The sequence below is a fragment of the Agelaius tricolor genome, unplaced genomic scaffold, assembly GCF_023055355.1.
Source record: "Agelaius tricolor isolate 1412-34295 unplaced genomic scaffold, bAgeTri1.0.p SCAF_71, whole genome shotgun sequence".
In the NCBI taxonomy this organism is placed as follows: Eukaryota; Metazoa; Chordata; class Aves; order Passeriformes; family Icteridae; genus Agelaius; species Agelaius tricolor.
Window position 1 is genome coordinate 855,339 of NW_027269331.1, and position 6,000 is coordinate 861,338.

At 58.1% G+C, this 6,000-nt stretch overlaps 1 protein-coding gene across 1 annotated transcript in view; it reads right to left on the reverse strand.

Moving 5' to 3' along the window:
• The window catches only part of TIAM1 (TIAM Rac1 associated GEF 1), a 150,959-nt gene extending 145,408 nt beyond the window's left edge, over positions 1-5,551 (reverse strand). Inside the window, exon 1 of the mRNA XM_071417920.1 lies at positions 5,412-5,551. The gene's annotated coding sequence lies outside the window, so the exon portion shown is untranslated. The remainder of the gene's footprint in view (positions 1-5,411) is intronic.
• Positions 5,552-6,000: the final 449 nt, after the last annotated feature.

The following is a 6,000-nucleotide window of genomic DNA, read 5'->3' on the forward strand; positions in this document are numbered from 1 at the left end:
GGCAGTCAGGGTTTCCATGTTCTGGCAGAGGAGTGCCGGTGCAGCAGGGAAAATCGCGGGCAGAGAATTCCAGCGCAGCTCCGTGGCAGGGGTTTCACATCTCCGGCTAGAAGATGCTCTGAGTGAGAGATGAGAGATGCTTTCCAGCTGCGGTTTAACTGCAGCCCAGAGACAGACGTTCAGCTGCTCCAGAAAGGGAGCTCTCCTTTAGAGAGCACTTTTGACAACAAAGGCAGAGGAAACTCCAGTCACCTGATAGCGCTTTTGTCAGCCAGTCTGAGCGGCGGGGAAAAGCATTTCCTTCTTTAGTGCTCGGTTTGGGGGCATTGCAGAGCCGGGCCGAGGGGAGCAGCCCTGCCCCGCAGCCAGGCACACAATTAGGCAGAGCAAACGAGCTGCCAATAAAGCCCTGAGCGTTCCATGAGATGCTGCGAATGTTCACTGCCGGAATCCCTGCCGCCAGAGCGGCAGCCCCCAAGTTGTGCCTGATGTTTCTGGGATGAAGCTATTTTCAGTCGCTTTGAATGCTCTTCGGGAAAGGCAGCCTCGGAATTTAAATAAATAAATAAATAAATAAATAAATAAATAAAAAGAAGTCACGACTGTTCTGAGCTGTGATGCACGCACTTAATCAGTCCAGGTGTTTAAATTATTTATCCACGAGGAGGAAAGCTGCGCTAATCTCAAGCAGAGAGCGGCACATGAGGGGGCAGGACAGACACAAAGGCTGTGCTCAGCACAGAACCCTCTCCCGCACAGGGTGACCCTGGCCAGAGGTGTCCCGAGCCTCTGGAGCAGAGATTTGCAGCTCACAGCAGAGATTTGCTGCCACCAGAGGAAAGGTTTCCCCACTGGCAGGGGAGATTTGTGTTTTCAGCCAGCACCAAGCCCTAGCCCAAAGTTGGGCAGGTTGCCTGGCTGGAAGGGCAGAACTTTAAAACTGGGGTTTCTTCAATCCCAGTGTCTGGGGGAGAAGACAATTGAGGAATTGCTGTGCCCCAGGTGAGTGCTCAGGAGCAGCCTGCCCCTCCTCATCCCCAACACACAGAAAACAGCCCTGCCTTGCCTTCCCCTCCTGTCTCCCACCTGCCAAGGCTGCAGGGACACTGCCCAGCTGGAAGATCCAGCATAGCCCACTGCAGCCTTGCTCCAAACGAAAATCCCTTCCCACACCCAAAGCTTGGGCTGAGCACAGAGCAGGAAAAACCTTCACCTCTCCTGAAAGCCACTCAGGGAGAAGTTCAAGGTACTGCAGCTCCCTCCCAGCTGCTGTTTCCATCATTTTGTTTCCCCAATCTGGGCAGCACACCAAAGATCACAAGGTTTGGGGGTTAGGTTTCATTCCAAAACCATCTCGTAGGAGAAGAATCCCTCCTCCATTTTATCCATGGGCTGCTGGCAGGGGGACATCAGTGGGACATTACATCCTGGGTAAACACGTGAAGAGGAAAACCCTGAGCTGCAAGGCTGCTAATAAAAACAGAGAGGCAGACCCCTGAGACACTCACTTTGGAATTCCTTTTGACACAGCCAACACTGGAAGTCTCCTGGCTGAGTTTCCCCAAGAAACCTACACAGCACTTTCCAAACCAGCACAGGCACCCAGCAGGTCCATTTCCAGGGAATGTGGTGTTTGTTACTGACACAGCACCCACTGAACGGGGTGAAACCAGCTAGGAAGGGACACACAAAGCTGCTGGGAAAGTGACAGGGCTCTAACTGGGAAAGTGACTTGGTTTTATCCCAAGGTCCTTGAAATGACTGCTCAGATAAGGGTCTGGGAGACACTGCAAGAGGGAGGAAGGAGCAGCAGCCAAAGGAGAGGGGAAGGAGAAGGAAATAAAAAAATAACAACAGACCAGCCTTTGGCACCATGGCCTGCCCCAGGTGCAGGGGGTCCTGAGCCCCATTCCTTCTTATTCCAGCTTTCAGCTGGTGATTGCTTCCAGCCTTTTTACACTGTTCTCCCAGATTGTATTTTTGTCATTCATTCTGGACAGAGACAAGACCACAGAGCCTGAATATCCTCACAGAGCCACAGAACCTCCTGAGCTGGAAGGGCCCCACAGGAACCGTCCAGCCCAACCCCTGGCCCTGCACATTCACCCCAAATCCCACCCTGGGCACCCCTGGAGCTCTGTGGGGCCGTGCCCGTGCCCTGGGGAGCCTGGGCAGTGCCCAGCACCCTCCAATATCCAACACAACCCTCCCTGGCACAGCTGCAGCCCTTCCTGTCCCTGTCCCCAGGGAGCAGAGATTGGAGCTGCCCCTCTGGAGGAAGCTGCAGACCCCAGGGAGATTCCCCTCAGCCTCCTCTCCTCCAGCTGAACATTCCAAGTGCCCCCAGCTGCTCCTTGTGTGGCCCCTCCAAACCTTTCACCATCCTCATGTCCCTCCTTTGGGCACCCTCCAACAGCTTGAGACCTTTTTGATGTTGTGGTGTCAAAAATTACCCCCACTCCACAGGGCATGTGGCATTCCTTTTTACCTTTTTTTTTTTTTTGCTTGGGATTTTTTTTGTGGATTATTTGGGTTTTTTTTTTTTAATTAAATGCCTTTTACTCTACCTTTGAGCATAATTACTTTGGGGGCTGGCATTTCCCATCCCATTTTTCATGGCAGAGGCACACACCTGAAGAAGATGTGCTCGGTCGTTCAAGGCTTTCAAACACGTTCTCAGATAAGCACAGCTGTGTTTTGAACAGGAGCTGAGATTAGAGAATTTAAGAGAGGAAAATTTGATATAACGTTTCATGCTTTAGTTAACAGTCTTCCAAGACACAAAGCTGCTCCAGTTGCTCTGGAAACTGTAACTTGGACACAACCATGCAGATACATCAGCCCCCTGGCTATAAATGAAACCACTTTAGCAACACTGCACATTTGTATGACAAACATTTATTAAAGCGAGCATTGCATCCCCATCCTCCTACAGCAAGGGCACATCCCCGGGTCCCCCACAGCTCTGATTTCCTCTCAGATCCAAGGGTCTGCCACTGGAATAACAACCCCCAGGCGAGGGAGAAAGGGGAAACACGGGTGGGTGTTTGAGGGATACAGCAACACACCCCAGGCACGACCCCAGCACCAAAGGAGGCCTTGGCACACAAAGGGACACGCTGGGGGGTTTGGTGCACACGCTCCTGGCCCAGGAGGAGGCTGGGGATTCATTCATTCCTTATCCCTGCTCCTGGAAGCTGGGACCAGAGCAAGAGCAGGCACTGGGAGCAGGGAGGCAGGAGGGGGACGCTCAGACACGGAGCGGACACAGCACCACGGCAGATGCCAGCCACACGGGCTCCTCAAAAACACGGGCAATATTCCACACACAAACCGGGCCTGAGTGCTGGTTGCTGTGGAAACCATAACTTTGAATTCAGTGCCTAAACCCCAGCACGGCTATTTATACCCTGCTCCTCACTACAGCACGAGGACTTGGCCTCCACAGCAGAGCCCTGGGGCTCACCAACGTGGCTCTCAGCCTTTTACACACACTGATCCCCCAAACCAGGCAGCTCCAGGGCTTCCCAATGCTCCTCACCACTGCAGGGCTGCACAGCACCAGGAAACACCACAGAAACCCAGCGGTGCCTCTCCTCTGCCGAGCAAGGCCAGGTGAATCCCTGGGCAGACATGGGGCAGGAGTCATTGGATTCTGGATTGGTCAGGAGCACCCGGAGACACCAAAAATTCAAACAGCAGCTTAGCTTGTCTGCCTCAAGGCAAACTGCAGTCAGCATCACCTGAGGTGATGCAGGGCCAGAGCCCAGAGTCAGTTACCATCAGAGCATTTGTGCAAGAACCCCAGAATTCTGCCTTTAAAATCCCAGAAAGCATAACTGGGTCATTAATGCAAGAACAACAACAGCAGCAGCAGCAGAAAGGCTGCAGAATAAACCATTCTGGGGAGAATCCCTGTCACAACACGCATTTTCAAGCTGTGGCAGAAGGAAATGGCTTTTTCCTCCACGGGAATCATGATTTTGGGACAACAAATGCTCCCAAAGTGGGAATGGGAGTGTGATCTGCCTGCACCAAAGCTGAGGTGAGCCAACTATGCTACATTCCTTCTCCACCTCCACCATTCCAGGGCCTGGGAGGGAAGGAACAGCCCCATTCATTTTTCCCCCAAGCAGGACCAAGGTGCAAGTGCAGCACAGCCAATAACTGTGATCACAGGGTGACCATCCCCTTCCAGGACCCTTCCAGGACCTCTCAGCCCCCAAACCGGTGCAGAAGGGCAAAAGCTGGGAGGGAGCCACAGTGGCCAAGGTCACTGACACGCTCAGGATCCCAGGGGACTGTCCCATCCCCGGGAAGCAGCAAGGACAGCAGCTCTGTGCAATCCCACAGCAGCCCCCTGCCTGCCCAGGGACTGCACTGGGGACACAGCAGAGCAGCTCCAGGAGCTGCCAAGCCAGCAAGGGCGGCAGGAAGGTGCTCCCCGTGGCAATGGGCCCTTACAGCACAGGTGAGGGAAGCCTCGTCTGCCCTTGCTCAATAATTTACATCACGGCGCTGAAGTGCCATTGAAAACGACAGGAGCATTTTAATAACACGGGAAGGGGGAAAGATGCTCTAAGCACAGCACCCAACTAAGCACTCCATAGAGCTCAGCCTCCCCTGACTTATTCCAATACATTATTTTAATCAGAATTTCAAATGATTAACAACTCCCGAGCGCTACCCACTCCGCAGCCCCGGTCAGTTTCTGCTAGCCCAGTCCTCGGGATCCAGGGGGCACGAAGGGCAATTGACGAGGAACAACAGAGGAACAACGTGTCACTTTCTGCCTTTCTGTCACTTTCTGCCTTTCTGTCACTTTCAGCGCTTCCCAGGCCAGCGTGGTAGGGCTGGGAACACGCACTGCCTCCTGCCACCCCATCAGCACCGCGTTGGTGCCAGTGCTCCCCAGGGCTGCGAGCATCCCCCGGGACCCCCAAATCCTGCAGGGCAGCGCTTCCCTGGACCCCGGCCTGCGAGCATCCGCCGGGACCCCCAAATCCTGCGGGCAGCGCTTCCCTGGATCCCGGCCTGCGAGCATCCCCGGGACCCGCAGGACCCCCGGCCTGCGAGCATCCCCCACCGGGAGCCGCAGCTCCGGGCCGTGCCTGCCTCCGGTGACCGGGCGGCCGGGGCGGGCGCCTCCCGAGCCCCGCCGCGCTCACCTGTGCGCGCCCCGGGCCGCTCTGCCGCGGTTACCGGCGGGGCAGGCACCGGGCTCGGCCCGGCGGGGGCATTTCCAGCGCAGCCCCAGCGCTCCCGGAGGCTGCGGCAGGGCGGGCTCGGGACCCGCCGCACGCCCCCCGCGCCGAGCGGAGCGCAGCGGGGATGGGGCCGCCCGCGGTGCCCGGGCGCGGGGCGCTCCGGCGAGCGCGGCGATGCGGCGACGCGACCGGACGCGCACTCACCTGTACGTTGCCGGGCGGTCGGTGGGTCGGTCGGTGGTGGGCGGCCGGCGGGGGTCGCTGGCCGGGGGTCGCCGCCCGCCCCGGGAGCCGCTCCCGGTGCCCGCCGGGCGCCCGCGGCTCAGCGCGCGCCGCCGCCGCTGCCGCCTTGAGCCCTCCGCCCGCCGCGGGCGGCGCCGCCCATTGGCCGCTCCGCCCGTCAATCCCGGCCGCGCCGACCAATGGGAGGCGGCGGCGGGGCCTTTGGAGTCGGGGAGCCCCGTGCGTGACAATGGGCGCGCGCGGCCGCGGGAGGGGCGGGGCGGAGAAGCGCGGGAGCGCGGCGCGCGCCGGGGCTCGACCAATCGCAGCGCCGTGCGCGCGGGGCGCGCGCGCGCGCGCCCCTCAGAGCCCCCTCAGAGCCCCGCGGCCCCGGCAGCGACAGCACCGCAGCGCTGCCCGCTGCCAACCGCACCAGGAACAAACCCTCCCGCACCGTCCGGGTGAATAAAACCTTCTCACAAGGGGCTTCTGAGCTCCAGGCCTTGCTTTATTGTTGGCCAGGGGATGCGCGGCTGGGTGTACAGCAGAATTGCAGCCTCCGCGCAGACAT